Below are 26,090 nucleotides of genomic sequence, written 5' to 3' on the forward strand. Positions count from 1 at the left end.
GGGGGAGTGGAGAGGTGGGTGACCTATTCTCCATAAACACCAGTGATAGGACCCACGGGAACGGGGTGAAGCTGAGGCAGGGGAAGTTCAGACTGGACATCAGGAGATTTTTCACTGAGAGGGTGGTTGCACACTGGAACAGGCTCCCCAGTGAAGTAGTCACTGTACCAAGCCTGTATGAATTTAAGAAACTTTTGGACTGTGCACTGTCACATGGTCTAAACTTTTGGGTAGACCTGCGTGGTGCAAGGAGTTGGGCTTGATGATGCTTGTGGGTTCCTTCCAACTCGGAATATTCTATGATTCTATGATTCTATGATTGTCATTAGGAAGTGTTTGTCTCCCTCCACTGAAGTCAAAGGGCTCTTTGGCAGCTTAGTCCAGGTGTTCTTTAGATGGGTAAAATAATCTGTGGTGAATCCCACCTCAGTGCTGCCTCCTTTAAGAGGATGTAATGAGAGATGAACAGAAACTCTACGGTGAGGTTTGCAGAGGAGCACAAGGAGCTGTGATGTGTGATGCCTGGTCTCTGCTTCTGTATTTGACAGCCACAGCTGTTTCTCTGCCCTCCTCTCTTATTGTCAAGACGTAATCTTACTTCAGTGTTAAATGAAACAATTATAATGGGTTTGTGCACATGTGGTGCAAACAGCCAAGGCACTATGCAAGACTTTTGAGAATTGGCTAAAGGAAGCCTAAGGAGGAAGAGGTATATGTTCTCAGCATTTTGAAAGGGTCACTCCATTAGAAGAACCCTTCTCAAAAAGATTTTTGCTGGAAAACTCAGAAGTCTGATGTCTCCATCTGTCTGGCACAACATGCTTAAAGTATTAAATATACGAAACTTTACTTTTGCCCTTTTCCTATAATTTCCTTCTGGCTAGCTGAGGTGGTACCTTCTTTAACTTGATGGCTTCAATGAATACTTAGAGTTTTTATTCACAGATGACATGGGTAGCCTGGGGAGGTAAGTCCAGCTGAGTGCTCCACCAGATAATAGCATGTCTGAGAGGTAGGCACTGCAGTAATAAGTCTAGCCATCATGGTTTCAGATTTAACCCTTTTCAGATTTAACCCAAGCCCCTTTCAGATTTAACCCAAAACACTTTTTGTATCAAACACAAATGTTTTTCTTATGAATTGAAAGCTGCTCCTTTTGGCCCTCTGTAAAAAAAACACCCCTCTCCCTCCTCCATGTGTGCACACACACATGCACACAGATATACACATGTACATGGACACACACACACTTTTGACAGGGGTCTCTGTGAATCCTGGAAAAGAAGCAAATGCACTTTTCCTGCTAAGCTGATGTGTTCTACAGTCTGCCACTGTTTTACAAGGTAGATTTTAAGAATTAAGAAGAAAAAATAAAAGCTCTAGGAAAAAAAAAAAAACAAGCCTTCGATCTAGTCAGTGTCAATTAAAAGGGAGCTTCTGATGCAAATGCCACATCAGCACCAATTTTGTTACTTAAGAACTTTAAGATCAGAAGCAATTACCTTCAATAGCACCTTGTTTTTATGTGTCTACCCTTCATAGCCTTGGCTAGTAACTTGGCCTCCACCATAATTTACACTGACATCTAATTTCAGTGGATCTGCAAGCAATCTAACTGAAGATGGAGATACTGAAGAGTGAAGAGTCCCGCTTTATCACTGCTGACATAAAGATTCATTATTTTTTGCCAATTCAGAAAGTGAATCTTACAGAAATGAAGGCTTTTTGTATGTATATGTGTCTGTTTTGCATATCTCATTAGTTGAATTATTTCTCGTATTAGGCAAATTATTGCTGCCTTTAACTAGAAGATTAAACACTTTAACATCTGACAAAGAAAGAAAAAAAAACAGCCAAGTACTACTAGCATTGAGTAGATTTACCTTTTTCAAGTGTCTCTGCAAAATGAGAGCAAAAGAGAAAGAACGTATTCATAACTAATCATATTCTTTGAAGTATGGTAGAGACCTGGCAATTTTATATTGTGCATGAAAGTCACAGTATTAGGCTAAGATTATTTTAAGAAACACTTTTATCATTTTCTAACTGACAGAAAGGGCAAGTCTGCCAACCATGCAGCTTGATGTTTCCTCATGAAACAGTAAAAGAACCCCACAATGACGTGATTAATGACTTGCATCCATTTTCTCTGATCCCCGTACTTGAATACAGACAACAGAGCAGATCTCTGTGCTATTATCCAGCCCTCTTTTCATACCAGGCTAATACCAGCACAACTTCTCTTGTGAAGCTTGTTCCCCAAGCCAAGGCATTAGCATATCACAGAGAATAAGGTTATGTAACATGGTTGTTGATTTCAGCAGTGCAAAGATCTGTCAGGGTTGTTTTTGTCACAAACAGCATGGTTTTAAAGTAGGTGCTAAAAAAAGCATGTTTTCTTGCTTGTTATTTTACAGTATGCAAGACTGCTTTATTTTGTAAATACATAATTAGTAAGAGAAACGTTTGCAATTTGTATGAGTGTGTACCTGTTCAATTAGTGTTGTGTGCATGGTGAAACAAGACAATTGTAACAAAAGACAGCTCTCACTTCTCTAATTGAAAACACAGTTACCTTCACTTACAGCTCTGTTTCCTGAACTGTTTTGAGACCTTTCTAGGTCACTTAGATACAGACTTTTACAGAACAGTTGCAAATGCCATAAATCAAAAGATTAGGTGACTTTCGTTCTTGTTTTATTTCTTTAACGTCCACCATAGAAAGTGACCTGTTTCAAATTGAACCAAAAGACACACTGAAGGACACTCAAGTCTGACAAGTGTTGCATAAGCACTACAGTGCTGAGGGCAGTTTACTTGCTCTGCACCTGATTTACCACTTTTATCCATTCACACAGAAAACTATTGCCAAAGGGGAGAAAGAAAAAAAAAAATGCTGTGAAGAGGGAGAGGAAACACGGAAAGGAGAAGAAGCTTCCACTGATGCCCCCTGCAAAAGTAATTGGCTGCAGGTTCTTAAAATATAAACCAAATCAATGAAGGCATAAAAAAGGATTTTTACCAATTCAGTTTTTTGTTATTTTTCCATGAAGGGATTGAAGTTGTTGTTTTTGTTTGTTTGTTTTTTTTCTTCTGAGGCATAACCTGTGGTACACAAGTAATAGCAAACAAACAAATAAATACTAATGCAGATTAATATGCAAAACTGTGGCATTCAGATCCCTGAGCTCCTAGTAGTTAATCTTCTACTGAAACACAGCTGAACTAGCAGAAGCGGAAATGCATTTGGAAAGTTCAGGCATTTTTAATCCTGTTCTATACATTGAGCTATTATTTCTAAATTATATAGAAAAAGCACTGATTTGATCAGAAGCAACACTTGTACTTGAGCTCCAGAAAGTATTCCATCTAGTGTTAAGTTAAACAGGTCCTAGTTTGTTTAGTAAGAGGAACAGTAAAATTAACTCAAACAACAACAAAGGCACAAAACAAAGGCACTTGGAACTAAAATCTGTGATTTGCAGGATGTGTTTTCATACTCTAAACATTATCTTATCTCTAAACTCTGTATATGAAAACCTAAACAGCATCAGTCCTAACTGCACCTTTCCTACATACAGAGCAAAGACTTTTGCCTTCTTGGAGGGTCAGCAAGTCAGTCACAACTGTGTGACATCCTCACAGTGACAGCAAAACGCATCCCTCCCCCTGCCCTGCACCTCCACAGTCCTCACCAAGGGAAATGTGCCAAATAGTCTCATTTCTATCATCAGACTTCACTAACCAGGACCAAATGCTCTCACCTTTCTTTAGTGGAAGCCTCTTCTGAGTATGAGGCAGCCTTCTCAGGACTGAGGATATAAAAGTAGAACAGAGAGCAATGACCGTTTCACCTTCTTTGATTGATTTTTTACTTAGTTACAGAAATGGAGGTCCTGAGAGCTCTGAAGGATGGCAAGGTCTTTATATCATTCTTCGGTGAATCGTCAGTCTTTCCCTTTGCTTGTTAGTTCTCCATTGGCTTCTAATAACCTTTCTGAGACACCAATTTATTCTATTAGAACAGGAACTCTCCACATGAGATTTTCATGGTTCTTGGGATAAGCTAAAGATAGTTTTATACTGCTGGTTTCAGAGGATTTGGACATAGAAGAAACTTGTTTGAACTTTTCAGGCAACCAGATTTCATCTACTAGCTTCCTGGAATTCTTACTGTTCCAAGCTTTTGAAGTTGAAAACTTCAGCTACAGCTATATATTCATTGTGTGTATATTTTTGTGTAACTTCATTTCAATCAGCTGTGATCATTTTTTCAAGAATATTTTGCATGATTAGCTCTTCAATGACAACCCAAAGATGACTTAGCATTTGTTTGACTCCAAAGATTGCGAGAGAAGAAACTTCTCAAGTACGATATGCAGAAACATCTGGGCTTTTTCTTTTCTTGACTTAATTTCAGATATCTTTTGTTCTCTACAACAATAAAATGGAATCTTCATCTGTATACAGATCTGATTTAGAAAAATAGAGATAAATAGATAAAAATAGCTTTAGAAAAAATATAGCAGTCTTTACTCAAAATACAAATCAGTTCAATTTTACCTGTGTTCTTATGATTTTTTTTTTTTCCCTTTAGTCTGTCACACTGCTAATGTACAGTGCAACTACACTGCCTTTACCTTTATTAACGGCTTTCTGGCTTTCTGAAGAAAGCCACTGCTTACTTCCCATCAGGATTGCTATTCCTCCATTTTTCTTTTATGGCTGTTACAGCAGTTTAATGTCCAGTACTAGCAGATGCATTTTCTCTATCATCCAGGCTTTTTGCATTAATCCAGGAACACAAATTGTTTCTCTCAGATCTCATCCAATTTCTTCTATGAAATAAGTGCAGGAAATTTCATTAGCTGTATTAACTTCTACTCTCATCTATTTTCATATTGTGTTTCTTTTTTGTTGTTTTGCCTTTTTTGGGGAGAGGGAGGGGAGGGGGATTTTGGTTTTGTTATTCATTTTCCTGCCCTCTGTACCTTTTTATCCATCAGTGCACTTTTGTTTACCTGACTCTACTTTTCTCCGTATACTGAAAACAGGCGTGGAGCTATTACTACTCTCTCCCAACAACATCCTTAATTTCAGTTTTGTTTCGTAAGACCTGTCTATGCTGCTTTTAGAATCTCAGAAGTCCAAGGATTTAGCAGAGATCAGCCTGATGAGAAGGTGCAGTTATGTTTTCTGCTGCAAAGTCCTTGATAGACTTTCAGGGCCTGGGCCCTTCAGGGCCCTGCTCATATCCTGCACATATCACACACCCAAAAGCCTCTGGCAAAGCTGCTTTTTATGTTGCCACTTTCTAAACTGGTCTGTGAATGTTTCTGAAAGAGCTTCCCTACCTTTTAAATATCTTTAGCATTGCCTTGATGGATTAGGCAGTAATCTAGTTTTAATAATCATCAGATGTGTGAAATATCTTGCTTGCCATTCCCTCACAGTTACCCCTATAGGCAACAAAACTCAAGATAACAGAAAGAACACATTTATAAAATTCAAATATTAACATCATCTCAGTTACTATGTTTAGAGAAAAGAGCACATACATAAAAGAAAATCCGTATGTTAGATCATCTCCAAAAGGTTTCTTTCCTTCTTTGATCAAACAAGCTGTCAGGATGCTTAGACAGACTTGCACACACAACATTTTATTACACAAAAACTTTCTCCAACAGAATTAGTTTCACCTTATTTTTGGGATACGTATTATCTTGCATGCCATCAATTCTCTCCAAATTTCTCTTCGGATTCAGATCTTCAGAATTCAGATTCAGACCTGAATAATTCCTGTGGAGTCTAACTTGGATGCTTGTCTGAATGTACTGCTGAACATTATTTACCATGCTTGCTAACTTTCAGAAACACTGATGTTCTTTAGGCATAATTTTCAAAACCACCAATTGTCTCAGCATTAGGGTAACTAGTCCAGTTCATAACTAATTGCAAATATACAATTAACTAGGAAAATGCTCCTTTCACCTGGATGAGTGTGATTCCATAGTCATGCCATCATGATCACGGTCTACATTTTTTTTTCTAACACTAGCCATAATTTCCCTTATTCTTTTCACTTATTTCTGTCCATTGTTAGAAAGTAGAGTCCTCTAAAAGTTAGTTTAGGTTTCATTTGTTTGAATATCAATCTCAAACATAGAATTACTGAATTATTTTGTTCAGAAGGGGTATCTGGATGTCATTTAGTCCTACCAAAAGCAAGCTCAGCTTCAAAGTTTGATCAGGATCACATTGAACCAAATCTGAAAATCTCCAGGGTCAGAGATCACAACACTTGTGTGGGAACCTGGTTCAGTGTTTATTCCCTCTCACCATGAAAATAATTTTTTTTTGGCTCAGGCAACTTTCCTTTGCTGCATCACATGAAAATCCTCTCTCATGGTTTTCTTGTCAGCTCTGAGACAAGTTTGACTCTGTCTTCTCTATAGCTTGCTGTTACATAGTTGAAGGCAGCAATCTGAAGGCCCCTTAGTCTTCTTTTCTCCAGGCTAAAAAAAACCATTTCTCTTGGTTTCTATTTGTATGTCATATGCTGCAGTTCCCCAAGCACCTTAGTCACCAAATGCTACTGTGGCTCCCAAAATTAAATGCTATTTTGGTTGTGGCTTCACAAGGAAAATAAAAGGAAATAATGACTCTCCCATACCTCCTGGCTACACTTTTGCTGATGCTGTCCAGTATGCTATTGTCCTTCCCTGCCACAAGGGTGGACATACAGGGGCCACTGCTGCATTGTGTTCAACTTTGCTACTGCATCGTCACCTACAGAGGTGCTTTCTAACCAGACACCTGGGGTTAACGTCATTCTAACAGCAAGCCTTTGCCTTTGCTTTTCTAAACCTTCATATGTCATCTGTTTTTCCCAGCTTATTATAGTCCTCTGCCCCTCCTCCTCCCGTGTACCGACTATTCTCCCCCAGTTTGGTGGTGTTTGTGAATAGATGGACCTATCCCAGACATGTTTATTAGGATCAGCCCCTGTACTGAGCTCTGAGGAGTGCCAGTTAGGCTCTAACCTGTTGAACACAGTCCTTTGAGTGCAATGAGCCAGCCAACTTTTCACACACCTTGAAAGTTGATGTATCTGCTTTGTGTCCCCTCAGTGTGCCTACAGGCATGCTGTGGGACATTGTGTCCAAAGCCCTGCTAGAGATGAGGTAAATGACACACACTGCTTTCCTTTTGTCTGCAGAACCAGCCATTTCGTCATGGAAGGCAATCAAGATTAATTAGGATAATTAAGGATAATTATAGATAAAGGATAATTATAGAATTTTCCCTACCTTCCATCAAGTTCAAAACCACATTTTACATCCTTACTCTGGTGGTTAGTTTGCTATTCTAGTTTCCGGATCTGCACTGGTGACAGACTTATTAATTCCCCTTCATAATGAGTCCCAAGCTGCATAGATTTGACTCTTCTCATGAATCTCAGGTACTCTCTTTTCTGTTTTATCACCTCTTTTCCCTTGAAAACTCTGTATATCACTCACACTTCTCTTTTGGCTATAGTCTCTAGTTATATATGTCTTACGTTCTTGAGAAACTAGTTCCTTATTTAATTACTTACACTGCAGCTTCTGCTTGGCTCTTATTACTACCTTTTGGAGCTGTGAAGCTCTTTATACAGATATACATTCATAACTTGGTTGTATTTACCTCTGAGTAGTTTAGTGGCAAAAATATTACTATATGTGAATCTGACATGGAGCTATGTGCTAGCTTTTGAAATATTATATATTTCAAAAGTATACTTTGATTTACACAGACTGAGGACATGCTTTGTGTAGCTTATTGATAGGTAGGATAACTCATTTTAAAATCAGAACACAAATTTCATATGCAGAAGATGGAACTGTACATTTAAGCTGAAATGATCCATAGTTTTGTTGTAGAGGAAAAATGCATATCTACATTTGCAATTTCAGTTGCTGGATATCCAGTTTATATGCTTTTGTTGAAAATGTGACTTTTAAAAGAAAACAGTAACCTACCGCTTTTTTTTTTTTTTTTTTTCAGGCTTTGATTTGCACCTAGGTAATTGTCTCGAACCTGACGGATCATTTATAAAGGTTTTAGATAGTGACCATAGAAGTATTTAAGTCTAAAAGAGATTATTGTAGTAAATGAATCTTGTCTAAAACCTAACAGAAGAAAATTTGTTTAGTGTTCATTTAAAAGCACAATGACTTTGTCATTTATCTTGGCTCAGAATTTTGGCTGTAACTCTTCTGTCTCACAAAGCTGCAAAAAGAAAAAGGATACATGCCCCCCCTCCTCCCTATTTCTCATCCAGTACCAAGCAATTATGTTTAGAAGAAACCATTTAAAGGACAACCAACTTCACCGCAAGTGTCTAGGCCTCCAGCAGTTTAGCATGAGTCTTGCTGCAATGACATCTGTAAATGTATATTGCTGCTGCAGCGTGCCTCCTAGTGTTTTCTATAATTCTGTGGCAGAAACCATATTACTTACTGCCTACTGAGTTCAATACTGTATTTCAGTAGGTACTGCCATAATGGACATATTATGCTCACCGGAACAGTATGCCTGGGAATCTAGGAAGATACTTCTCTGTGTGTGTGTGTGTAAATTCAAACCACTCAGATTTATATGGTTTTATTTACACAAGAATAAGTAATTGAGAGAAATGGACAGATTTTTATAGTTATAAATATATATAAAAGGTGTATGTTTCTTGAGGAAAAAAAATATACCTAATGGCATTTAAAAAATTCTGATCATCCAGTCTTTTACATTTGAAACAGATAACTTCTTTTCTCCTGACTGAAGAATTCCTTCAGTAAAATGGACTAATCCAGGAATGGATTATGATAAATGGATAGAAAATGCTGCCCTTAACTCATGGGTTACCCTTCATGTAGCTTGATGCTCCCATTGAATGTTTCTGTCTTTAGAGCTGATAGCATCTGAAAAGCATGTGGCAAACATCGTACTGTGGGTACTAACATCTGAGCCTCTCTCTGTAAGATATCACATATGGGTCCGAACTCTGTGCCTGTACTGGGAGGAAGGCATTCTAACCCATACCATCTATGGTTGTCTGCCAGAGTTATTGCATTACAGTTGGCTTCTGAAAGATTTATATGCAGGAAAAGAACCAAAGTCCAGTGACCTTACTGAATGCTGAAAAATCCTGCAATAAATGAAAACAAGCAATGGCTGAATATAGCTAAAAGGCAAATTAAAGCTATCAAACTGGAATCTGTAGACATTGCTTTCTTCGTATCATAATAAAGGAAGCTGTTGTCTTTTACCTAAAACTAAATTTAAGGCCAGATTTCCTGTTTTATTTTGATTTCCTTTTTTTTTTTTTTTTTTTTTTTTTCCTTTTTTTTTTTTATTTTTTTTTTTTTTTTTTTTTTTTTTTTTCCAGATTTTTGTATCAGACTTTTTATACTAGTTGTCTAGTGAGTACAACATTTTTATGACTTAGGGGCACAATTTTTTTAATGTTATTGTTCTCATGAAAATGTTGCCAAGCTGAACCTACACAAGGTAGAATAAAATATGGGTAGTTTTCTGTATTTTAAAATAGACATAAATCATAAAATGGATAGGAATATTGAAATTTAAGAATTCTAGTTGTCCAATGGCAAACTGGATAGCTTAAATTTAACTATCATGCCCATGCACAAGACTACATGTTTTCTAGTGATGTGATCATTTTATTTTATTTTTTTTCCATAAAGAGATCATTCATTTTTCTTAAACTTCAGCTCTTACATCCCTAACTAATTCCATTCTCTCACCTCATTTTCCATTTTTTTTCCTGTCCTTTTCCACTGAAGAAAATAACTGAATGTGAGCCTTTTTTTTTAAAAAAAAAATAAAAATCTTGAGACTAGCTCAGTCAGAATGAGTCTGAACTGAATGTTAGTCTAAACAGAATGGTTCAGTCAAAGGTCTGAGCATGTTAAAACAGGGCTGTATAATAGAAAATACTGAGGAACTTTAACAGTAGATTATGCTTCCAGCACTGCTTATAGTCTATCTAGTCAAAACTGGGAAAGGAAGAATAGTAGTTTAGAAAGCAAGCAAATCAAACTTAAATAGTGACAGTCTTGTGATCATTTATCTAGGTGCTACTGTCAATTCTTATTCTGGTAATACTAGTAAATCACTTCATATTTATTAAAAAAAGGAAAATGTGGTAGTCATCCATCAAAGTAAAATAATTGGTGATTTATAAGATGCCAGAAGATGAAGGAAATTCAGGTGTCTCCTGAAATCTCAGCTGGTGCTGTAAAGAACCCAAGTTAGAATACTTTACAGGAAAGGAATGAGAAAAAGAAAGTATGCCCTCAGCAGAAAGATGTGAAGCAAATACTGATTCAGCGTTTTCCTTCTTTTTTCTTTTTTAAAAACCTGTGTCAGACTTTGAGCTTAATAACAGTGAAATGATGATTAGTAGGTCATCAGTGAGGCTGAAATGTATGAATGCCCAAGAGGAATAGTCTGAGTATTCCTCCTATCTTGGATAAGTAGGCCAAGGTAAATCCTTTCTGACTACTGTGTTAAATGTACTTGAAAGATAAAGAGTGAGGGACAAAAATGCGTATGTTTATGGCTACCCCCAAAGTAGCCAAATCTGTGTTTACACATATTGCCATAAGATGTGGATCTAATCAAAAGTGAAAAAAATGAGTCTAAGAAGAAAACGTGAAGAAGTGGTGGTGGAAATACTGGGGTGCTGGATATGTAGTTGAATACTTGGATAGAAAATATTCTATTAATGGAATCAATTAATGGAATCGGATGCAAGGAGAGGACCACAAAGGTATCTTGTGTCCTTGCTGGAAACTGACAGAGCTAGAGAACAAGTTAGAGGTATCTCAAATTTAGACCAAAACCGCTGGTCAGGCAATAAAAGAGGCAAAAGCAACAAGTATTTTTCTTTTGGATTTTAAGTTTACTGAATAACTCCATAAAAATAAATAAATAAATATAGGAATATGAACTGAACTTAACTTTACAAATCAGAAGTAGTACCTCTGAAATCCAGCCAAATAAAGAGCTACTTCCAAGGAACTGTTAAGACTTGTATTTTCCAAATGCAGCTCAGATATAGCTAGTAAGGGCAGGGCTCAAGCCAAGAACTTTGATCTTACATTCTGATTCAAGATCATTTCTGCTTCAAAGACATTGTAGTGCTCTCATGGATGCTGCAGTCTGCTTGATAGGACTGTTGGATTACTGCTTCATTTCCCAATATTGAAGACTTAAATATAAACCATAGTGCCATCATTGCTGCTACTTGGGGAAATGTTTATTTATGCTAGTTATGCTACAGTTGAAATATGACAGCAGGAGTTATGTTTTATTCACCTTCAGAGCTGCGAGATGTTGGAAACCTGCAGGAGAAGCGACATAGGAGTGTTTATATGAACTTACTACTTTCAGACAGTTTTCCTAAACAAGAGACTGATCTTCACAGAGGGAGCTACTCTGACTTTTGGACTTCTATAAAGTGAGGGGAGAACACAGCAAAATAATGCTGGTTCTATTAGGTTGTGAGCAAATAAGTATTACTTGGGTACTTTGCAATCTTTTGGGCTTTTCTAGTTAATAGGATTTATGCATACTTCTTTGCAGGATTTATGATTCTCTTATGCTAAAAGATATCATATTTCAGTACTGTGAGATCTAGGATGATGTCTTACTGCAGCAATGAATCTATGCAGATGACAGTGAGAACAAAAACATATAGCAGAGGCGGATAATTCATTCTGAGATCTTTATATAATTTTACATATAAACTTGAATCTACCTATTAAAAAATAGCATTTGCCTTTACCACTTCATGTACATGCTTCATTCCATTGGCATTTAGAGTGATTTAAATGACAACAGCCACATACACACATTTCTGAATCTCAGGCTCCCTGTGGATTTTTTAATGCCTTTTTGCTTTTTATAGCTTTGATTCTTTTTCTTACAATGCTTAAGAGGTGAGACCATGTGGTGGTTTTACCGTGTTAGGCAGTTGAACACCACAACCGCTCTCTCACTCCCCCTCCTCAGATGAGGAGGGGAAGAAGTAAAGGAAAGAACAACTCACGGGTTGAGATAAGGATGATTTAATTAAAAAGGGGAAATATATATATATATATATAATTAAGGAAATATTATTATTAATTAAACAATTCAACTAAAGGGAAAAAAGGGAAAGGGGAAAAGGGAGGGGGAAAGGGAATAACTAAACAAAACAAGTAAAGGCTATGTGGAAGTGCAGAGGAAAGAAATTACTCTCTACTTCCCACAAATGAGCGATGCTTGACCACGTCCTTGAAGCAGGGCCTCAACGCACGTAGCCAGTGTTCGGGAGGAGGACAGACGTTTTCGCAACGAGAGCCCACCCCTCCCCTCTTCTTCCTTTTTCCACCTTTTATTGCTGAGTGTGACATCATATGGTATGGAATATCCCTTTGGTTGGTTTAGGTCAGCTGCCCTGCTGATGTTTCTTTTTCACTTTTTGCCCACCCCCTAGGAGGGTCAGAGAGAGAGTCCTGATGCTGTGCCAGCACTTCTCAGCAGCAGACACAACACTGGTGTGATACCACTGCTGTTCTAGCTACAAGTGCAGAGCGCAGCACTGTATGGGCTGCTGCAGGGAAAGTTAACATCCCAGCCAGACCCAGTACAGACCAACAAAAAGCAAAACAGTCTAGTCTTAATGTACCTGGGACCTGGTAAAAACATAGGCAGGGACACATTCTACCTGGATAATCCACAACAAGAAAAAAAAAAATAATAATAATAATAAAAAATTATAAATGACAGTTCTCCATCAGGCAGAATTCATGTAAGATTGATAAAACTGAGTCTCATGATCACTTCCTGAATGATGACATAAAAATTCAGAGAAACTGCCAATGATTTATGTGTTAAAAATGCTTAGGGTTAAGACATTGGTGTTTGGACATTCTGTTGAACTCATTTTCAGGATTCAAATTCTGCAGCAGTACATGTTTCAAACAAGTTTAAAATAGCACTGTAGTTTTAAAATATACTTCTTCACAGTGTTGCTCTTGAGAAGTAGGCTTAATTTTCCAAGATAAAAAAGTCACAAATGTTGATGCATCATTATCCAAAATGTACTGCACACTTAGTTTTTATGTGGAAGAATGGTGTTAAAGAGCCAATTTGAAGAGTTGGATGTAACCATGCCAATAATAAATAGGGATTTTTTTTTGCAGCTGGAATTGATTTCAAATAATCTCTTTCATTTTTTTTTTTTTTTTTTTAATTTGAAGAAGCTGCTTATTTTAAGGACCAAGTGCCATGTAGTATTGCTAATACAATAAAATATATATAAACATAGAAGAGAAAGAGATCATTTAAAAATTCTCTTGTGGGTTACTCAGTAGGTATTGTATGTCTAAATTTTCTTTTTCTGCAATTAATTGTTTTTTAAAGTACAAATGTCACTAAGTTCCTAAATCTCCTAAACAAATCATCTGATCTGATCTTTCAGTGCCACTAATTCATCTTGAAAAGATCACCTTTTCAAGAGCTTGAAGTTAAGGAATTTGTACACTTTTTTTTCCTTGGAAACTGAAAAATATTGGAAACCACATGAACACCTGAATTTAACAAATACATAATGTTCAGAAAGAAGGTTAGGCAAGCTTTAACCCTGTGGTCAAAAGTGTATTCAACATTGTCCTAAATCTAACAGGTACTCAAAAGATCATGATCTCATACAACAATATAGGCACTAACATGTAACTGAATCCTCCGGATTCTTGCAAGATGAAAAAAATGCAAGCCAAAACTTTAGTCCTGTTATGTGCATTCCTAATCTTAAATAAAATGGTTAGTCCAAAAGTGCCCCGAGAAATTATGGATGCCCCATCCGTGGAAGTGTTTCAGGCTTAGATTGGATGGGGCTTTGAGCAACCTGGTCTAGTGTCCCTGCCCATGGCAGGGAACTATATGATCTTTAAGGTCTCTTCCAACCCAAACTGTTCTATGATTCTATGACTCCAAAACTTAATACCGAGCCAGATGCTACTCAGAGAACAGTAAACCACTCTTTTCTGTCATCATCAATAGCCATCCTAAATGAGTAGATTTGTTAAACTCCAAAAGAAAATGGATCTCTTTGGGCCCTCTGAGCTCTAGTTTTATGTCCACACTCGATGGAGTCTTCTGTTGAGAAAAGACCATTTTGGCCTTAAAACCAATTTTTAAAGTAGTCCAGGAAGCTCTGAAGCCTCAAACACTAAATTTGTAAATTTTCTTATCCTACCTTCCATAATCCAGTCCTAACTGTAGCAAAACCTTCTACCCCAATAATTTAATATGTAAATTATTATTTCCTTCTGAAATAAATTCTTATTCTGAACTAACAGCCCTTCAAAATTTTCATATCAGTATTCCTCTTTTCCTTTGATGTCCCAAATCGTAGTCATAAAAATTAATAAACTGTACCTATATCAGAACAAAATGAAAACCATCCCTCACTTTACATTACCATCCAATGCTAATTTAATCTTTTTCAGATTCTGCTTTTACAAACCATACTTGCAATATCAAACCTAAGACTAGATTAGTGGCTCAGAGACTTCTCTGCAGGTCACAAAACACATAAACAGAACCCAGAGATCTGCTTTTCTCCTTTTCTGCACAATCCCTCAACTTATATAATATATAGGGCTTTTATCAACCTGAAAACTATGTGGTCCTCTCATTCCTGCTGTCTTTCTTTAACCAAACTCTTACTCAAGACTTATTTATTGATAAATAGTTAAGAAGAGAACCAAGTCTCTGGGCAGCAGAAAATAAAGATTTTATCTTCTGGAACGGGCCTTCTCCTGCATCCTCCTGCATCGTCCTGCATCTCCTCCATCCCCCTGCAGCCCATGGGTCCCACATGGAGCAGATCTCTACACTGCAGCCCGTGGAGAAGCCGCCAGTGGAGCAGGTGGACCTGCACCGACGGAGACTGTGGCCTGTGCTGGACCCCTGCTGGAGCAGATTCTGGGCTGGACCTGCAGCCCGTGGAGAGGAGACCATGCAGGTACAGGTGACCTGGCAGGAGTTGCTGCCTGTGGGGGACCCAGGTTGGAGCAGTTTGCTCCTGACGGATGGACCCCATGGTATGGACCCATATCTGGAACAGTTCTTGAAGTGCTGCTGCCTGTGGGAAGCCCACGCCGGATCAGTTCAGCAAGGACTGCATCTCGTGTGAGGGACCCCACAGCACAGGGGACAAGAGTGACTGAGAAGGAGCGGTGGAGAAGTGCTATAGACTGACCATAACACCTATTGTCCCATTCCCCTGCGCCGCTCGGGGGGAGGAGGTGGAAGAGGGCTGATGGAGGGGGAAGGTTCTTTTGGTTTCTTTCCTTTGTTTGTCACTTCTCTAGCTTATGGGTAATAGGTAATAAATCTTACTATCTCCCTATGCTGAGTCTGTTTTGCCCATCACGATAATTACTGCATGATCTTCTTGTCCTTATCTCAACCCTTGAGCCCCTTTCATCGTATTTTCTCCCCGCTCCTCTTTGAGGAGGGGGAGTGAGAGAGTGGTTGTGGCGGAGCTCGGCCGTCCACCCGAGTAAAACCACCGCACCTCTGAAATCCCGATTACAAAACGCAACTAGAAGCTCCCATATGGACTAGATTAAAATACAAACTGTTCTCCCTGCCCAGAAACTGCTTTCTTTCTCACCCAGAGTCCTTTTGAATTTACAAACTTTTTTTTTTTTTTCTTTTTTTTTTTCCGACTTCCCATCAACCACAGGTCTGAGCCCTAATCATCACTGAGAACAGAAAAATTAAGAAGGACCTTTTTATTTCTGAAATTGTCATTTCAGATTATTATCACTCACAATAATAAGGTTTTGTGACTTTTCAAGACCTACTGTTTGTATTAAGAATTTCCAACTCACTGAGGAATAAACCTCAGTCATGAGCTTTACAGGATCCCAGACAAGTCTAAGTCCTTGGCTTGTCTAGTCCATAAGCTTAGCCACAATTATAAATTAATTTCTAGATTTTAAAATAGAGTAGATTAAGTTATTTTTTTGGCACAGTAGGACAAAAAGAATCAGTGAGTCCTCAAGGATAGAGAAACATGAATTTACTTTCATGTACGTTTACTTCAGGCCCTGCTCCCTGGAGCACAACTCTACTCATATAGTAATAGCTTTGTCGTGCTTATAAGGATAAAACAAAACAACAACAACAAAACTTCCAATGTGAAAAGAGGCTTAATTCTGGATCAACTAACCCCCCAAGACTGACTGCCATGTGGTAGTCTGTAAATCACAGCAGAGTCAGCATCTTAAGTTTGTGCTTCACAAATATACGTGCTGCCCAAATATGGGCAGATCCTTATTTGATGAAAAACAAAACATAAGCTGTTAATTTATGATCCAGGCACTGGAGGACCCCTCAGGAAAATCCACTCTCCATGCTTTGCTCTCAGAAACTTAACCAGAACTCAAATAGTGGAGTACAGTAGGGTTCATTTCTACCTAATCCATTCAAAAAAACCCACCTACCAACCAACGAAGCAAGCAAGCAAACAACAACAACTTTTCTAAAAATAGGTGATCAAACCTTTCAGGATCAATCAAAAAGACTGGGTTTTCATATTAAAAGGGAACAACCATAAGGATAGTTTGAGAGTGTATAAGTTTATAGGACTAGAGGACAATTTTCTAACAGATTTTTATCATAGGTCATTCTCAGGAAGGCTCATTCACTCTCTCTTCTACCCTGCCAGTGCTAGAGTTTAAAAATATCCGAAAGACCTAAGTGATCCTATACATTTGGCATGGTGTCTCAACCTAGCTCTGAGAAGCCTTATAAACTGTACATTTTTAGCAACAGTCTGCATCTGAGAACAAGAAGACATTAAAGAAACTGATGTCCTAGGTTACCATATCTGGTGTCCTAACCAGAACCATAATTATGTATGCCAAAATGTAAGAAGCTTCTCGTTGGACTAGAAAAATAATATTAGCTATTCATTCAGGAAATCTGCCAGGAATCTGCACTTCATCTCTTCCCCAGATTTCCTATGCTTAAAAATGTACAGCGTAGCCTCCAAGACAGTTTAAGCCAAAATATAAATTAAATTGCTTCTGGTTTTAGTCCCAGAAGCCAGGAAGGAACCAAGATAAAGAAAATTTCTCAGTCACTGTTGTAAGGTGATGCTAATTCATGACATGGGTACTGATAAGCTTAACCTTCTATTCCTATTTCTTCTCTATTAGAGAAAGACACAACTGCAGGGGAAAGAACAGTGAAAGAACCTTGTTTCAGAGGCTTTAGTAAGCATACACCTGCCTTCATCCCCAAAACAAAATTAAGCAGAAACCTAGAGATACCAAAACAGACTTCAGTAAAATTATGATGTATTCTTTCCCCATGATGTGAGGATGCAAGATCTCAAGATGCTGTGTAGGAGGAGTGCCTCCATAGAGCTGAAACATTAACCATTCACCAATAGACGTATTCCTCTTCCCAATATTTCATCTGCAACTGTAAACTTACCAGTTATGCTTTGGTTATGCTTTGCTTAAGATACTCTTGGGTGGTGACTGAACTAGGAATTTCCTTTTTTTTTTTTTTTTTTTTTTGGTAGCACTAGATCATTCCTGAGCCTTGAAAGGTGCAGTAATAAAGTATGCACTTCATTCTCTCTCCTTTCTAATACTAACCCTAGCTATAAATTTAGTAAGGGAAACCACCTTGGGAAAATCACTCACCCTGAGTCATCCTTTACCCTAGGTTTACCAGTTATATAGAGATTCTATACAGGGAAGAAAATAATATAGGAGCTACTTTCTTGCTCTGACAACTGTTATTTCACATCACTGCCAAGATCAAGAGGAAAATGATCTCAGAAGGCACCATTTTCTTCCTGAATCACTCCTTATGACATCTGAGAAAGTCCTGCAGAATCAGCATGTTCCTGCTGCCCCTGCCCCTGAGCCTACCCAAAAATTAAATCAGGGCTTAATATTAAACCAGAGAACTCAAAATAAACTACCACTCTCTTCCTTGGTTGAAGGGCTTAAGTCAGCAGTAACTGTAGCTCCTAACACACAGTTTTGCTTAACCAAAACTGGAAACTCTGAAACTTGTTCTCCAGTGGTCATTTTTAACAATAATGCAGAGCCACTATTGTTATTAAATTAGGAAAAAAAAAATAGAAACAATTATCCTATAAACTAGGAAAGGTGGGGGAAGAGGAGAGTTATAGAGACTACCTAGGCAGCAAAACAAGACTCAAGTGAGGATACCTCCATCAAATGCATGCAGTTAAGGAAGTGTCCACAAGACATGACTACTCTTGCACCCTTCCTGGGATATTCACAGAATCACAGAATCATCTAGGTTGGAAGAGACCTCCAAGATCACCTAGTCCAACCTCTGACCTAACACTAACAAGTCCTCCACTAAACCATATTGACATGCTTGAGTACCTCTCTGAAGTGCCTGTATACCAATGTGTGTAGCATGGAAAACAAACAGGAAGAATTACAGATCTGTGTGCGGTCGCAGGGCTTTGATTTCATTTTAGCTGAGAAAGTGTGGGATAGAGGAGTGAACAGTAAGGCAGGTTGAGAACTGGCTGACTGGCCGAGCTCAAGGGGTGGTGATCAGCGGCACAGAGTCCGGCTGGAGACCTGTGACTAGCGGTGTTCCCCAGGGGTTGGTGCTGGGTCCGGTCTTGTTCAACATCTTCATCGCCGACCTTGATGAGGGAATAGTGTCTGCCCTCAGCAAGTACGCCAACGACACAAAGCTGGGAGGAGTGGCTGACACGCCAGAAGGCTGTGCTATGTAAGAGCACAGGCCAGTAATAGGCCAGTAATAGGATTGCAACCCTGGACTTCAGGAGAGAAAACTTAGGCCTCTTCAGGCACCTTCTTGGAAGAATCCCACAGGTTAGGTCTCTAAAAAGAGAGCTAGTTGATATTCAAGCATTACTTCCTCCAAGCTCAAGCTCAAGATCAGTGCATCCCTATGAGTAAGAAGTAAAGCAAAGTGGGTGGGAGACCTGCATAGCTAAGCAAGGAGCTCCTGGCAAAACTCAGAAGAAGGAAGTATAAGGATTATGGAAAAAGAGACAGGTCACTTGGGAGGAATATACGAATGTTGTCAGAATATGCAGGGATGTGATGAGGCAGGCTAAGGCACATTGGGAATTAAATCTGGCAAAGGACGGCAAGAAGGGCTTCTTCAAATACATCAGTAGCAAGATGAAGACTAGAGGAAATGTGGGCTTGCTGAATAGGGTGGGTGCTCTTGTGATGAAGGGTAGAGAAAAGGCAGAGTTACTGAATACTCTTTCTGGCACCAGCATTTCTCATAGTTAATAGGACTATGCCCCTTGTATATTTAGGTCACTTCTATTTGGGTATTTTTTTTGAGTGTAACATTTCAGAATTTGAGTATACAACAACTTTTGTATTGTTAATACAATGATGGGTTGGTATAAGCTAGGCATATCTGCTATGTCCAAAGGAGTCATACAATGCGTTTCTTCCAGTTAGGCAGCTATCTGTCATGTGGGGAGTTGTTAGCCTCCATTACTCCTGGAAAATAGTCTGATCCTTTGCTGGATGGCCTAGTTACCACCCTCCTGCTCTATCCTTCTAGAAGTCCTTTTTAAAATCTTTTTTATCTTAAATTTATTTATTTATTTCTTCATTTTCCCTCAATAGTCCATGATTTCACTTTGGTTTGAACATTTACTAACTAGCATTGACTCAGCAGTCTCACCTGTCTGTACTTTATTACCATTTCTGCATCTTGCATAGTTTGGCATCCTGTGTGCTCTGCTGCATGCAGACTAAGGTGATAATGAGAGCTGCAGCTCCTTGTTAACTTCATGTAAAATTGGGTTGCTTCTTCCTGTCTTAATCCCATCTGTAACTCATACTGTATCTTTGAAATTAAGAGACACACAGGAAGATAGGACAGAGAGTTTAGCCACTTTTCCTCTGCTCTGCTTTGGTCAGGTGAACCTTTCAGGAGATAGGAATGAGACCAGCTCTTCAGACGTTCAGGTCCAGGCTTGCAAAGCTTGGCTTTGTATGACCCAGGTCCAGTTTTGAGAAATGCAGTTGGCTCAATTTAATGCCAGAAAATCCCTAAACTTCTAGAGAGTGTGTCAGTTGTGCAAGATAAGAAAAGTAAAAGCCAAGTCAGTAGTGAAATCACTTAAGTAAATAATAGCAGTTGTTCAGGAGGAAAATACTGGCCTGAAGAAAGGATAAAAAATTCTGAGAGAAAATATAGAGTAGGAGAATGGCCTTTAGCAAGATCAAGGATCACCCTGCTCCATGAAGTAACTAAAACTGACACTGCGATCATCCTGCTCCAGGAAATCATTAAAACGGACACTGCCCCAGCTGGCTGATGACAGCTGGCCAGCAGAGAGCCATTGGGTGAGCAGTGAGCACCAGGACAGAGACCATTACTGTTAATCACAGGTTTTTTTATGTATAGAAGATAATTACTTTGTACGCCTCAGTTTTGTGTAATCCTGTTTGCAAGTCCCCTTTCTTTTATACCAGTTAAAGGTGCCCACATAGAAGACATCTTCAGGAAATATTTATACTAGACTTACTAGTAGTAAGAGAAACCCTAACTGCAAGAAAAACTCATAGCAGAATGTATCATAAACTCTTTATACAGCCAGGACCAACCTTCTGTCCAAGGACCTTGTGAGAACCCAAATTATAGCCTTTCTGTCTATAAATCTTTCTGTCTATAAATGCTAATGACAGCTGCCAGTTTAAGTGAGAGACCTAGTGATCCTGCCTGGGATTAGAACAAGCTATTCTCCTTTTCTGGCATTTTATATTCATCTACCTCAGGGAGGTTGCACGGACAAGTCATTAACAAGATTCTTCAGCCTCTGCTTCCCTGACAATAATCCTAATCCCAACCCTAGCTATAGCCAAATTAAAGGTATTCTCTGCTAGCAGCAGCTCCCTCTTGATCTTTAAGACATTTCAAGTTTCAACATTAAGTATTTTAATTCTAAAGCTACTGATGGAGATTGATTCTCTTTCATCAGGCTTACAGATATGCCAGAAATTTGTGACTTTCTGATACGGCTGCCAGAAGACGACACTACAGGGCTTCTAAAATGACACTATCTGCCTGCATTTATTCACTTGAAATTTGGCCTGCCACATGTCCTAATCTAGTCTCCACCCTAACCTATGCTTAATTTCAGTTCTGGCACTCAGCTGAGAGTTCTTCCCACAGTATAATAGCAGGTAAGTCTCTGGATCTCTGAGAAGCTCTTCAGATATTTAGTGGAGGACTTGTTAGTGTTAAGTCAGAGGTTGGACTAGGTGATCTTAGAGGTCTCTTCCAACCTAGATGATTCTGTGATTCTGTGAAATATCCAGTGCAATGGAAAGGAGTTTCTGTCTCTGGCAGAGCAGACATTGGTGCTTACTGGTGAAAACAGCAAATTCAAAGCTGGGGTGCCAATTCCAGCCAAAATGTTGGTCTCCTGTTGGTTACAATAAGGAGGAAGAGTACTTGATCAGTTTTGAATTTTCTGCCTTGTGAAGTTGTTTTAAAATTTCTTTTGTAGATCTATTGGGTTTAGCAGAACAGTGACACAAAAGCCTTATCTCATCAGTCAACCTCATAAAATTCAAAGTTGTAAAATCTCTCTTGTCTCTTCATGAGACAGTAGCACGTGTTGGTCTAATATAGAATTATGCTAAAATTTTATTGTGATTTGAACAATATGATTGTTTTAAAAAATCTATTTTGTTTACAGAGTAAGCTCAGTGTGGTGATTTTTAAAGCATTCTTGACAATAAAAAAGCCCATTTCCCATTTATGTTATACAAGTTGAACTCAGAACCACCAGCCTAAAGAAAGAAATTCAATGGCACTATGCAGACTGCCATTAGATTGTCATTGTAATTCTAGTGCTTCCCCTGGGCAATGGACACCATTACATTCCTTACGGTATTTTTATTTAAGTAAGAGTTTGGATTAAGAGATGTCCAGGATGGAAAATGATGATTTTCTGAGCAGTTGCAAAAGTTGATGATGATGTAGTCACACATTTCATCGTTGCTGTGCTTTTTCATGTGTTCACTTTGTTGATATGTCTATTTATTTCTAGTTCAGAAATATTTGTGAAAACATATTTTTCTTTTTGTATGCTAGGAAATAACATATTTTCAGCATATCAATAGCTATATCAATTCTAAACAAATGTATCTGTTTGTAAATAGGTACATTTCCAATTCCTTCTGTTTCTTTAAGTTTAAATCCTCAAAACAGAGTAGAGGTATCCACATGTGACCCTAATAACTTTTCACCCATTATAAACAGTAAACAGCTGAAGTGAGCATTTCACAGACACCTTGAATTCTTTAATGTTTAGAAAATATATTTAGAGACATAGGGCAAGAATTCAGAATGTTCAGCAATAGAATGAGTATCTTTTAAGAGCAGGAACCATCTTTTTGTTCTCTGCTAGTACAGCATCTAGTGCAGTGACATGTACATGCTTAGGGCTCTGAGGTGCTTTTACATTAGAAATGATAATCATAATAATCTCCCAATAGCTGAAGTAGATTTAATAAAGCATTTTCAATTCAATATCCAATTTAGAGATGTCATTATTGCATAGGCAGTGAAAAGTCTATTGAGGGAATGTGGAGTGACTAACGCTAGGCAAAACCCTAAATGTTTAATTAAATTTTATTGCCTTCTCATTTTTGACAGTGATTTTAAGACAATACAATAACTAAGAAGAGGGTGGCATATTCCATAAAAGTACACCAATGAATTCTGTGTATCAGCAAAGGGTTCTTTGAAAGGGTTAGTAGAAACATCTGTGAGGAATGGAAAATTCATTTTTATTGAAATAAGGCAGTCTTCTGGGAGTGTGGTTAAGACAATCAGTTCTATAGTAAAAGCATTAATTCTATAATGATGTTCCTACACCACAGAGGCTAGATATTGCAATATTAATGAATTTTGATGAATGATGGGAAAATCAATAATGAAAAATTAAAACCTTAACCCTCTGCTAGAAAAATCTATTCCTTGAGAAACAAACAGGGATAGATACACGTTACTGTATATATAAATAAGTGCATGCTATATATTTATGTATAAAATGAGCACATGATATATACTGTTACAAATGAGCACGATATATACTGTTACAAATCAGCACACGATATATACTGTTACTCGTTCATACTCTCATAATGCTCAATTATAAATCATGTAGAACAGAATTAATTTTTTCTTAATAAAAAAAAAAAATACACAAAGCTTCTTGAGAACACAAGAAACATCCTATTGGTTCAATCCAGTGGACAGTAGCTTCTGGCAGTGGCAGCCAACAGATGGTGTTTAGGGTGGAAGTAAGCCTCACCACTCTCTGGAAGTTCCCATTTCACTGACTCTCCATCCATGAGTTTTGGATGTTAGAGGGTGTCTCCCTGCCTGTTCTCTATAGTGCCTCTTTATGGGTTTCACAGAATCACAGAATTCAGTGTTGGAAGGGATTTCTGGAGATTGTCTGGTCCAAATCCTCTGCTCAAGCAGGGCCACCTGGAGCCAGATGCCCAGGACCTTGTCCAGACAGGTTTTGAATATGTCCCGGGAAGGAGACTCCACAAACATTCTGGGCAATCTCTTCCAGTGCTTTGTCACTCTCACAGTAAAGGAGGATTTCTTCATGTTCAGAGGGAATATCGTATGTTTCAGTTTGTGTCCATTGCCTCTTGTCTTGTCACTAGGCACCACTGAAAAGAGCCTGGCTCTGTCTTCTTTTCCACCTCACTTCAGATATTTGTAAACATTGATAAAACTTCCCCGATCCTTTTCTTCTCCAGACTGAACAGTCCAAACTCTCTCAGCTTCTCATGACAGATATGTTCTGGTCCTCTCATCTTCATGGCCCTTTTGATGGACAGTGGTGGTTTTACCCAGCTGGTCAGCTGAGCTCCATCATAACCACTCTCTCACTCTCCCTCCTCAAAGGGAAAGGGGAAAAAATAGAATGAAAAAGGCTCAAGGGTTGAGATAAGGACAGTGATCACTCACCAATTATCATCACGAGTAAATAGACTCAGCATAGGGAGACTAATGAAACTTATTGCCTATTACTAACAAACTAGAGAAGTGAGAAACAAACAAACAAACAAACTAAAAGCACCTTCCTCCCATCCACCCTCTACTACATCACCTCCCCCCCCCCCATCTCCCCCCAAACAACACAGGGGAATGGGGGAATGGGGGCTGTGGTCAGTGCTTAATATTCATCTCTGCCACTCCTTCACAGTCCCTCTCTGCCCCTGCTCCACATGGGGTCCCTCCCACGGGATGCCGTCCTTCCTGAACGGAGCCTGTGGGGGCTGTCCACAGGCAGCAGCTCTTCAAGCACTGCTCCCACACAGCTCCATACCACGGGGTCCATTGACCCCCAAGGAGCAAACTGCTCCAGCACGGGTCCCCCACGGGCAGCAGCTCCCCCCAGACCCCTGCTCCTGCGTGGGCTCCTCTCCACGGGCTGCAGCTCCGGCCCGGGGCCTGCTCCTGCGGGGGCTCTCCATGGGCCGCAGCCTCCTCCAGGCCACATCCACCTGCTCCACCGGGGGCTCCTCTATGGGCTGCAGCGTGGAGATCTGCTCCATGTGGGACCCATGGGCTGCAGGGGGACAGCCTGCTCCACCAGGGGCCTCTCCACGGGCTGCAGGGGAACTGCTGCTGCCTGCCTGGAGCCCCTCCTGCCCTCCTCTGCACTGACCTGGGGGTCTGCAGCGCTGGTTCTCACTCCTTCATCTCCCAGCTGCTATTGCCACAGTTTTTCTTTTTCTTTCTGAAATCTGCTCTTAGAGAGGTGCAAACAACGTTTATTGGCTTGGCTCTGGCCAGCGGGTCCCTTTGAAGCCAGCTGAAACAGGCCCTTATCTAACATAAGAAAACCTTGCCACGTAAACCCAATACAACGGCAGAGCTCACTGTGCTCAGTGGTGCAAATCTGGTCTCACAAAGGTGCAAACAACATCCTTTATCTGCTCCACTCTGGTCAGTGGCAGGTCCCTTTTGGAACTGGCTGAAACTGGTCCTTAACTAACATGGGACAGCTTCTGGATTCTTCTCATAGAGGCCACCCCTGCAGCCCCCTGCTACCAAAGTCTTTTCACATAAAGTCAGTACATGGACTCTCTCCATTATGTCCATAGTTCTCATGTAGTGGGGATCCCAGAACTTGACATAGTACTCCAGGTGTGAGGCCACCTGGATTACCAAACAGAGGGTAAGTATCATGCCCCTCAGCCTGCTGACCACACTTGTCCTAATTTAGCCCAGAATACCATTGGCCTTCTTTGCTGCAATGGCTCACTACTTACTCTTGTTCATCTTGATGTCTATGAGGACTCCTGGTTCTTCTCTGCAAAGCTGCTTTCCAGCCATCTGAGTGAACATGGGTCCAAATGCCTAAAGCATAACAAGGTACACCTTCAAGGTATCAGACCTGTAGTACTCCTAGGAGATGCTCTGTTGCCGAAACCCATGGGTGCAAAAAAGGCATAGATTTCTAAATTGTAATTATACCATCTCATTAAAAGGATAATACAGTTCATATGGCAGTAATTTTACCTGTTGTGCAAAATGTTTTTCATCTCAAACGGTGTCTTCTAACTGATCCATAGCTGGCTAAGATTAAAGTGTCAATGTAGAAATGGTGGTATTTAATCACAGCCTTGCCTTATAAACATCACGTGTGGTTTCAATTTTTAACTTTTCACAGCTCGTGGTTAATAGAAACTCTGTTGAGAAGTAACTTTTATCTGTCATGGCCAGCCAGGTCACTCTGTAGCTCCTTGGTGGTCTGGTGTAGAAACCAGGTATTTTGGTCCAAGGTTTCAGTGTGTAGTAAATATCCATATGGTAAGAATGCAAAGACCCTTATCTAGTGCACCAGCACTTTCTCACCTTAGTAAACTCACTAGAGTCAATGGCAGCATGTGGAAAATTTATTGCATGTGGTTTTGGCTTTGACCTCTTAT

The sequence above is a fragment of the Oxyura jamaicensis genome, chromosome 3, assembly GCF_011077185.1.
Source record: "Oxyura jamaicensis isolate SHBP4307 breed ruddy duck chromosome 3, BPBGC_Ojam_1.0, whole genome shotgun sequence".
NCBI lineage: Eukaryota > Metazoa > Chordata > Aves > Anseriformes > Anatidae > Oxyura > Oxyura jamaicensis.